This window comes from Bactrocera neohumeralis, chromosome 2, assembly GCF_024586455.1.
Source record: "Bactrocera neohumeralis isolate Rockhampton chromosome 2, APGP_CSIRO_Bneo_wtdbg2-racon-allhic-juicebox.fasta_v2, whole genome shotgun sequence".
In the NCBI taxonomy this organism is placed as follows: Eukaryota; Metazoa; Arthropoda; class Insecta; order Diptera; family Tephritidae; genus Bactrocera; species Bactrocera neohumeralis.
Window position 1 is genome coordinate 89,297,911 of NC_065919.1, and position 10,376 is coordinate 89,308,286.

The 10,376-nt window shown below is 37.7% G+C and overlaps 1 long non-coding RNA gene across 2 annotated transcripts; it reads right to left on the reverse strand.

The window, feature by feature from the left end:
- Positions 1–4,122: 4,122 nt before the first annotated feature.
- LOC126751505 (uncharacterized) lies at positions 4,123–7,196 on the reverse strand. Of its 2 annotated transcripts, XR_007665891.1 has the most exons (4): positions 6,873–7,195; positions 6,161–6,815; positions 4,814–6,024; positions 4,123–4,736 (listed from the first exon to the last, which is right to left on the reverse strand). It is a non-coding gene; the product is annotated as an uncharacterized LOC126751505 (long non-coding RNA). The 2 variants fall into 2 exon arrangements; XR_007665890.1 differs by having other exon boundaries at positions 4,814–6,815; positions 6,873–7,196.
- Between the last annotated feature and the right edge of the window lie 3,180 nt (positions 7,197–10,376).

Genomic DNA, 10,376 nt, shown 5'->3' on the forward strand with positions numbered 1-10,376 from the left:
TCAGCGATGAGGTCAATTTTTCTGGCTTAAAAAATGGTAATGAAAAAGCATCATGAAAAACTTCAAGTGTTGCTATTTCATCCAGAAAGAGCAACGGTTTGCTGTAGTTTGTGGGCCGGTGGAATCACCAGTCCATATTTATTGCACCATGGTAACTGCTTATTTGATGCCTGAAATTGAAGCTCGTGCTCTCTGCGAAATTTGGTTTCAACCAGACGGGTCCACTTCCCATACATCGCGTCAATCATTGGATTTATTGAACAGACAATTTCACATTTTGGGTCGGTCGATTGGAAACCAGATGGTGTGATATCACACCGTTAGACCTTTTCCTGTGGGATATGTAAAGTTTAAAATCCATGCGGTAATTCCGCTTCGATTCAGGTCATTCGTCAGTTACTAATGCTCCAACGTGTCATCGAAAATTGGACTTAAAAGGTGGACCATTTGAGACGTAGCCGCGGCCAACATTTGATAGGGATAATCTCCAAAAAATAAATATCAAAGAATGTTCTTTCGAAGGATAATAAACATTGCTCATAAAAATTTGATGTTTCTTGTATTTTCTTTAAATAAGTAGGAACCTCAAAATATTAACCATATTAACCTACTGTGGCTTAAGCACAAGTCAACAATTCATTCCAAAACACTTTAATCGCTTTTCCTGCCGGGCAAGCTGGCGCACGTATGTATGTATGTACATAAGTGTGGGCCTACACAGAACTGATAACAGTGATAAAACGCTTTGTGGATTAATTTCTCCCATATAACGCTGTTACACAAAGCAGTTAATAAACTATTACCGTTTTATCTCATCAAGAGCATAGTGAATGAAAAGCAGCGTGTGTGAGAGACCTTTCAGTTCCCATAGAGCAAAGTGTTCGTGGCTGTTGCTGCCGTCATGACGCCTAACGGCTCGGACCTTATGGCTGTGTACAATTAAAAGGCGCAAACGCACACGCACACATACATACATACATGTACTAGGCTAAGCATTTGTTTATTTGTGTACGCCAGTGACTCTTAAGCACTTGTCTACTGGGCTATTATGGATTTATGCCGCTTATCCGGTCGTGTTAGCTGCAAAAATGTGGTCGCGCAAACTGCTTGGCCGCCGCCGCATGAACGTGCACAACGGAGTATGTGTGGCGGTATGCGCACTTGCTTCCAAACATGACTCATTAAATTGTTAGTTGTTGTTGTTTTTGTTGGCATGTTGACGGTTATTGCCACTGGTTACTAAACTACTTTCCTTGCGGAAGATGCGGACATACAAATGTGCATATACGGCGGCTGGGCTCAGCCGATCCTCTAAAAATACGCGCAGGCAACCTTGTGTTTGTTCGAAATGAACGCACACACACAGCTGCACACAATTATCGGCAAATAAATACAAGTTCTGCAGATTTGGGCATGGCATGCGGCGTGCCACAAGTGCTGCACTGCTCGATTAACGATTGGGCACGCACGTGACCACTCCAGTGGCAATCATAAGCATGCATATAAGTATGTATGTGCTTGCATGTCTGCAAATTTATCTAATCCTAGTCGTATTTACACTTAACAATCGGGTTATGGCTGCGGATGCCGTCATAAAAGAAATAATAATAACAACATCATTTAAAATTACCGCATTTGTTGCAAATATTTGGATTTGAAGAAAATTTAGAGGACTTGACTTTTTAAATTAAGGCCGGGCTTGTCGCCAATGGCGGGATTGTAAGAAAGTAAGTGGGAACGCTGAATTGTGTGATACCGAACATTGTTATTGTAGGAATTTGAAATATTGGCACTTCGTTGGATTATCTTGTGCCACAAATCGAATTTGAGTTCGAGTAATTTTTTCGCCATCCTTCGATTTTGAAAATAGGTTTGGCTCATCGCAGGGTATTGGAAATATCGTCAGCTGTTTTTTACTAAATAGCTTTCCGTTGAACTTTTTGTTCTCTCTCTCTTTATTTCTCTTGCATTTTTGACATTTTTTCGAAATTTCCCAGCTGTCAGTCGTCTGGCCGTTCTGCAACGAACACCCCTCTTGTCCACGTAAAGCAGGTCTGCAAGGCTATTGGCTTCTCTATAATTCCACACTTTACAGTCTAATAAAAACATAATTTCATAATTATTTTACCCCACAATGCTATTTGTAAACGCTTTTGAACACTTTCGGTGGTCTTTTTAATTGTTGCAGACGAGTTTGCTTGCAATTTTTAGAGGTTGTACCAATTAGCCGTTAATATTTTTTTAATCTCAGCTGTCATAAACATTTGACTTTACGTAAATTATTACTTCAGCGCAACATTTTGACATTTGCTCATATGAGCCCTGTAGGAAAATCAAACGCTTTGGAGGGGAAATACTTTTCGCGGTTGAAATAATACTTTTTTTATGAATGGCGGTCTTAAATAAATTTGAAAGCACTTTACAAAGATTTTAGCAATAAAAATGGTTTCCATGTTAATTGACTGTATTTGGACGGTCTCGAGACATAGTTGAGGCAAGAATACTGATTTCAAAGAATTCCTGAGTATGGAGTACCTAGTATTATAATTATAAAAATGCTAATAGATGTCTGTATGGGGAAAATGTAAATGCTGACAGCTGCAATGATTGAGTGAACCAACTAGTTTTCATCTCAAGTGATGCTTAATTACTTTTCCTTGTAAGTGAAATCAGCTTACTTCAATCTATAAATGCATACGCCAAACACATAAAAAAGTATGTACCAAATGTACTATATGTAAGTGCATGTGTATGTATGAGTATCGAAGAAAATCGTGGTTACATAGTTTCAATTAAATGTTGAGTAAAAAGCCGCATCACTCAACTCGTTGCAGCTAAACAGGCGGGAAAACCTTTTAACTTGGCACGAATTGTCTCTGTCAATAAGGTACATGTGTCTGGCGAACGGGTATTAGGTGGAAAGGGAACAGGTTGTGCGCTTATAATTATCTTATTTTTCTGCTGAAATTTCCAGTATGTTTTCTGTAGAGTTTTAAAATTGTTTAATTATTTCGTTGTAGTGACAAGTCTCATTATATACAGCGTTTATGGCAATGACTTTTGAGTTGTCGCCTCTTGATTTAAGTTTGTCAACATTGTCAGTCGCCAACTTTGTGGATTTGTTTGCTAATTTATGATAACATTTCGCTCGTGTTAGATGTTACATTTATGGTGGAGTTTGTTGTCACATGCACTAAGTGCAACAACGAGCTAAAGCAGCCAGTGTGACATTGGTTTCAGTCGCAGGTTTTGATAGGAAATGTCTGGTTCCTGTTGTGAAAAAACATTTCCATACATACTTTTGCGCACACTTGTCTTCCTACCATAGACAATACTAAGGAAGTACTAAACTAGACCTACTTAGACACCACATCGCAGAAAATGTAATAGCAGAACGCGTGCATACGTTTAGAGATGCCATCAGCAAAGAAGTAGTGGAAGTAAGCTTTGAACGATTCTAACTCGCAAGCTTAACGTTCGAGATATCTCCACTGTCCCAACCAAGTAGTCTCTTAGAACTACATATATCAATCATGAAGTTCAGATTTTGATACCTTACACTTCTCTGGAGGGAGGGATGTAGAAACAAAACATGACAATCGCATTTGGCTAAATTATAATCAAGATTCAAATACAAATAGGGGAAGATCCGAAAGAAGCTTTCACAAATTATTGTTATGAAAGTTGTGCTCATCTAATTGAAATTTCTGAAGCTGTTGAAGCATTTTAGAAGTGTTTTGGAATTAAGAGCTCAGAATAGAAAATGATTTTTTGCTCTTAACGACCTGTCCAGCAATTTCCGTGTATGTATGTATGTATTATACTTATATGGAAACTATTATTTTTAAAGAAAGATGTTCTTTACGAGTATATGTCTTTATATGTATCTGTGCTTACATATGTATTATCTTCAGCGCATAATGCTTGGGATCGCCGAGTGATTATTAAATATTAAATTAATTAAAGTAGGTTTGTTAGTCCGAGATGCATACTAGTATGTGTAAATGTGAATGTGTACTTCAATTAGTTTTCTAATGGTATACTACAAAAGTCATCAACCGCGCACCTTTGACATCGCTAATATACGAGATCTCCTCATGAACCTGAGTATGTAAACACATATAAGCTTTCATATTATAATCTCAATTACAAATACATACATATATGTATATTTGTATATAAGAAAGTAATTACGTAGCTTACAATAGGGCGGAAGACAATTTTCAAACGAAATATACAGGGTTTGTCCGGAAAGTAACAGGACTGAGTCGATTTGCAGCGCTGCAAGCACGATTTCCAAGAATTGGATCGTCATGGAAGGCATTCTCCGGAATAGCCTTGAGAACCGAGATGCATGCTGCTTGAATCCCTTCTGCCATCTCAAAATGCTTGCTTATCATCGACCGAAAGGCCTGATGTTAGATCGTACCAAACGTCGCAGATATACCGGGTTTCACATAGAATTTAATCGCGTACCTCTGCTCTAACGAACGCAGCATTTTCGGCTTGTACCATTCACCGAAAAACGTTGCGCGAAAATGTTTGTCCTGACTCTCCAGGTGCTCGGAGACAACTGACCAGCCACTCGTTCGTTAGCTAGGAACGCCCTCTACCGAATCCAGTCGGTGCGCACATGCTCCGAAGTAAAGTCGTGGCAGAAGAAAATCAGTCCTATTATTTTCCGAACAATCCCAGTTTTCATTATGCGATTGTAGCTCTTAAGCGGTTATATCCACCTGCAAGTAAAAAAAGTTTCTCGAGTTTTTTTGAAGAAAACTTTCGTTTAGGAAATAAATAAAAATAATGCACTTACCAATTTTAATGCATTTCAATAATCGGTTATTAATTTTGAAAAAGTTTTTGATTCCCTCGATCCCGTAGCTGATCTCCAGGAGGATCTCCACAAAAAATGTATGTGACATTGAGACACTTTTCATACCCTGAACAGGGTATATTAAGTTCGCCATGAAGTTTGTAACACCCAGAAGAAGCGTCGGTATGTTGAGCTGAGTCGATTTAGACATGTCCATCTGTCCGTCTGTCTGTATATATACGAACTACATAGTCCCTCAGTTTTTAAGACAACGTTTTGAAATTTTGCAAACGTCATTTTCTCTTCAAGAAGCTGCTCATTTGTCGGAACTGCCGATATCGGACCACTATAACATATATCTGCCATAGAAACTGAACGATCGGAATCAAGTTCTTGTATGGAAACTCACTTGACAATGTTTCTTCACAAAAGTTGGCACAGGTTATTTTCTAAGATAATAACGAAATATATGAAGAAATTGTTCAGATCGGCTTACAAACTGAACGATCGGAATCTAGTGTTGGTAAGGAAAACTTTTGCATTTGACAAGATATATTCACGAAATTTGGTATAGATTATTTTCTAAGGCAACAATGTAATCTCCGAACAAATTATTCAGATTGGTTAACTATAGCATATAGCTGCCATACAAACTGAATGATCGGAATCAAATGCTTTCATGGGAAACTTCCTCATTTGACAATATATCTTCATGAAATTTGGTATGAGTTATTGTTCATAGAAATAATGTAATATCAGAAGAAATTGCTCAGATCGGCTCCCTATAGCGTACAGCTGCCATATAAACCGAACGGTCGGAATCAAGGGCTTGTATGGAAAACTTTCGCATTTGACGTGGTATCTTCACGAAATTTGAATGGATTACTGCTTAAGGTAATAACGAAATCTCCGAAAAAATTGTTCAGATCGGATTACTATAGCATATAGCTTCCATACAAACTGAATAATTGAAATTAAATGCTTGCGTGGGAAACTTCCTCATTTTATTCCATTAAGTTTATGTTAATAATAAATCTTCTTAAAATTTTAAATAACTATAAACGTCTAAAAGATCCATTTTCTTTATTAAATAACCGTAATGTTTTTAGCAAACAACCTCTCTAAAAAGAACTAGCAAAATATTTTCCTTTGGATGTGCAATCCTCAAATTGATCGATCTCACCGTTTCGAAGGTATTTCCCCTACTGACTCTGCAAATAGAGTTTCGAGAAAAACGCGTTTAAAACATTGACAGCCGATTACACTAAATTAAAAATTACAAATGCGGTCATATATCCGAAACTTGCTGAGTTAAAACTTTCCTTATATAAAAAAATAGTTATTTACATAGATTTGAATATATGTTCTTGTAGCACCTATAGCGGATCACCCTTATGTACAGACATAATATACATATATATATATGTATGTAGCACATGCGACTGAAGTGTCAAAGTTCGCAGAGATCTAATTAGATTACAGTGATTTTCAACATTTTAATGGATAAATAAAGTTCGTGAATTCCCTCGAGTGCGAACGGCATGTAGCACAACAGCTTCAGCTAGCTCTTCACTGCACACATTCGACTGCATGTTTGGCGTTGTGCTTTTGAAAAAAAGTGTCTCACATACGGTTGTTGGATCCTTCGGCTCTCGTGTGCCGCAAAAGCGCAAGACGTGTTGAATTGTTGTGCATCCTAATGGCTTCTGGGCCTCTGCGGCAGTGCACCGCTGCGCCAAGCTGATGTTTTAATTGTACTAACATTTGATTGTTGACCCAAACATTCGCACATTTCTCACATTCGTTGCAGCGCTGCTCCTTCACATGTGCGATGTTTGGTTGTGTGGGTGCTCATCTACTGGCTTTTTAATACCTGCGCACTTCAGTACAAGGAATTTCGAACTTTATAAAAAGTATAACGAGACTTATAGTCGATTAGGCTTGAGATTCTTGTTGGGTATTTATTTTTATGAGATTTCAAATAACTCCGAAATGGTAGCTTCTAGGAAAATTTTTTATTTATTTTTCGATATACCGAATTTTTTTTCCAAATACTTACGAACGATGAGGTAAGTTTTAGTATATTATTCTTAATCAAGTTTTGAATATATTCACTCACTTTTAGATTGTTTTAAAGTTATGTATCTTCACTCTTATTTTCAGGTTTAATTGGACCGACGAACTAAGTACTTTTCAGACCTGACACACCGTTTATTTTTTATTTACCAAACACGGTTTCCGCTAAACTTTGCTGCTTCCTTACTGACTTGTATCGACTACATTGCGTTCTCACTCTCTCTTTTGTGCACACTCTCCCTTGTCATTCCTTCATATTTGTGCTCCGTTATGTGTGTTTCTGTTGATGCATTTGTTATCAGCGAAAAGGCAGAGTATACAGTTATTTAGTGTTGTTTATTTGCATATATGAGTGGCTGAGTGTGTGTTAGTAATGCAATGGGGTCATACACACACATATGTTTGTGTGTAAATGTGTGCATTTGTTGGATATCTCAATCAGCTGATTACAGTCTCTGTGGGTGTAGGTATTTCGAATTCGAAAAGCTAGAGTGAGAGCGAGAGTTATTTATGTGAACATTCCGAGTTAAGAAAGTTTACTTGCATTCTTTATGTGCTTGTATGGGTAAATTGTACATGTATACATACAGATAAGTGCGGCAGCTATGTGTGCAAGTAGTTGTTATCAGCAAGAGGTCAACGGGAGATTAGAGAGTGACAGAAATCGATTAACACTGAAATTCAATTTCGTTTTGTATTCTAAAGACGGCTCTAATTAAAAACTCATATCGCTCGAATTGCTATCAACGTTGTTGGTGTATTCCGGCAGCAGGCAACACAGATATTTATGAGCACGAAAATACGCCGTTATTTATGTGGGTGTGTATATGTAGATATAAAGTCATAAACAAACATTTAATCCGCTCTCGATTCTCAGCAGTTACCAATTCGTTATACTCATGCGATACAGCTCTCTCTCACAACCACCTTGCCTCGTGGAGATTTGTTGAAATTTAAAAGCTCCACTCTCTCTCTTTTTCCGCTTTGGTAGCGAGCCTTCATTTGTGTATATGAGAAAAAGTTTTCTTAGAGAGATTAGCTTTGGTAATGCGTGCAGTTACTAAATGAAAATTTCTAAGTTCCGAGAGCGAAACACACACACACAGATGTGTGTGTATAAGTATGCGGATGTGTTAAACAATAACATTGGGAACTGTGTTTAAGCGAGCATAACGATTTCGTTTATTTTGTTGCTGTATAATGTGATTACACTGAAAAAAAAAGAATCAGAAGAATTCTGGTAACACCTCGGATGAAGGAAAAAAAACTGAAAATTGGATTTTTGACAGACATTTTTTTTCAAAAAAAAGTAAAAATTTTAGTGAAAATTTCGGGACACATTTTTTTAAATAGTTGTAATCGGAAAAAAGGTCCTTCGCTCAAGTCTTTAAGAATTATATCTCAAAGACCTGTGTAAAATTTTATGAAGATCGGTTGAGTTGTTCTCGAGAAATCTTGCCAACCGACTTCGAAAACACAGTTTCGTGAAAAACTCCTTTAAAAACGGCGCATTTAGCCTAGCTGGCCTCGAGCGCAAAGTTCTCAAGGCTGTATCTCCGAAATTATTACTCGCATCAACTTAAAAATTTAGAACAATATTCTACAGGTGTTTCTTAATTTAATAAGACAATAAAAAAATCGATTTTTTGAAATGAACATAAGTTGAAAGAGGGATATGCTTCTGTTGACCACATTATTCCTCCAAGAAACTCAGCACATTGATTCAGAACGATATTTCTACAAATGTTTTCTTTAAAAACTTTTTTAATTTTTGCTTTAAGTTTCTAAAGTAATTATCTTTCACCTCGTTGCTAGTCCGAGACTCAATCATTGTCAGCTGAATCTCGTAGCGAACTGCATATATCAGGTCACTGTTTAAAATCCGAGCGCAGTGTAAAAGGGTCTCGGGATTAAGAGTTATAGAAGGCATATACCATAGGCCTTATAGGTAGCGTGGTTCAATATGAATAGTAAAGCCAGCACTTATAATATTATATTTCAGTTAAACTTTCTATAATTCCTTTACCGTGTAGCGTGCAATACTAAAACTGAAACGAGCCAGACATCGCTGCCTTTGAAGCAACGTCAATGCGAGTGTAAACTAAAGAGCGTGTATGTCACTAAAGCAACGTTAAATACTCAGCTGGCTCTGTCGCGGTGTTTTCCGCAGTCAAGTTAGTTGGGCAAATGATGGGCTCAAAAACAAACTGCTGGTATTAAATTGGCATACATGTGTCGCGCATACATACAAACTCGTACAAGCATGTATGGCATGTAGACAGAAGAATCACTAAAACGGCAACAACACATGCACATACGCAACACATACACACATGCACATACACAGCCAGCAATGTTCCGCGTTGACTAGATGGCACATTGCGGTGCTTTTTGACCAAGCGAAAAATCATAGGCCAAACAGTTGATATCGGAACTTGCTGGCATTTGGTTGTGGAGTGCGCGTTGGTACAACTACTCAGCGTTTTTTCGTACGTACGCCACGAAACGAGTACGAGTGTTTTATATGTGCATCAGTGAAGCAAACTCTCGAAACGACGAAGGCGAATTACATACAAGTGGATGCGCGCGCGATTTCTCTCTCTGAATTTTCAGTGAGTGGTTAGTTTTTTGGTGGAGCTCATTGAATTCTACCACACAAAAAGAAAACAATTTAGCAATCTTTTCGTGAATTCAGAAAAAGTGAAAAAATTTTGTGGAAAATAAAAATTTGGCACATTGGCAATAGTTGACAACAGTTTTGACCGAAAAGTATATAAAATTCGTTAAAGAATTAAAATAGCGAAGCGCGAAGAAGCCTGCGTGCAGACGAAAAAAGCTGAGTGGCGTGAATTAGTAGGCTAAAGTTGTTGCTAGTTTCCTCTTGCTGCTTGTCTACTTGTATTTTGATGAAGATACACAAGTCGCCATGTACGTCACAAGTGCTCCATGATAAAGTGGCTAAAGCAATAAGAATAAATAATAATTCGAAAATAGAAATGTGAAAAGATGGCAATAAATCTGATATTTAGCCATCGGTACCAGCTTTCTCAACAACTCGTGTAGTTGTGGCTATTTTGAGTTTTCATTTCTTTCAATACCCATCATTTGATTGTTTGCATTTGCCATTATGCTTTTGTCTTCCTTTTTCGGCCGATGCCAAGTGACCCAAAAGTTTTGCTCTTGCTTTTCGGCTGCTTGAGAAAGTGTGCGTTGAATTGGTGAAAATTTCTCAATAAAGCAGGCATCGACCAGCCACAATAAGAATCAAATTGAAATTGCAGAAAAACACCGCCAACAATAAAAACAATTAACAGCACATCGGGTAAAAGGTGTAACAATGGGCCATTTGATTGTTTGGGTAAGCCCGCCGACGAGCTAGTGAAACCAACCAAAAATAAACTTTTGCTTGCAAGAACTTTTTCGTGGCGTTGGTGACAGCCAAAAGAAAAGCAGCGAGCAGAAATCGACTCGACGCAGCTAGAGAAAT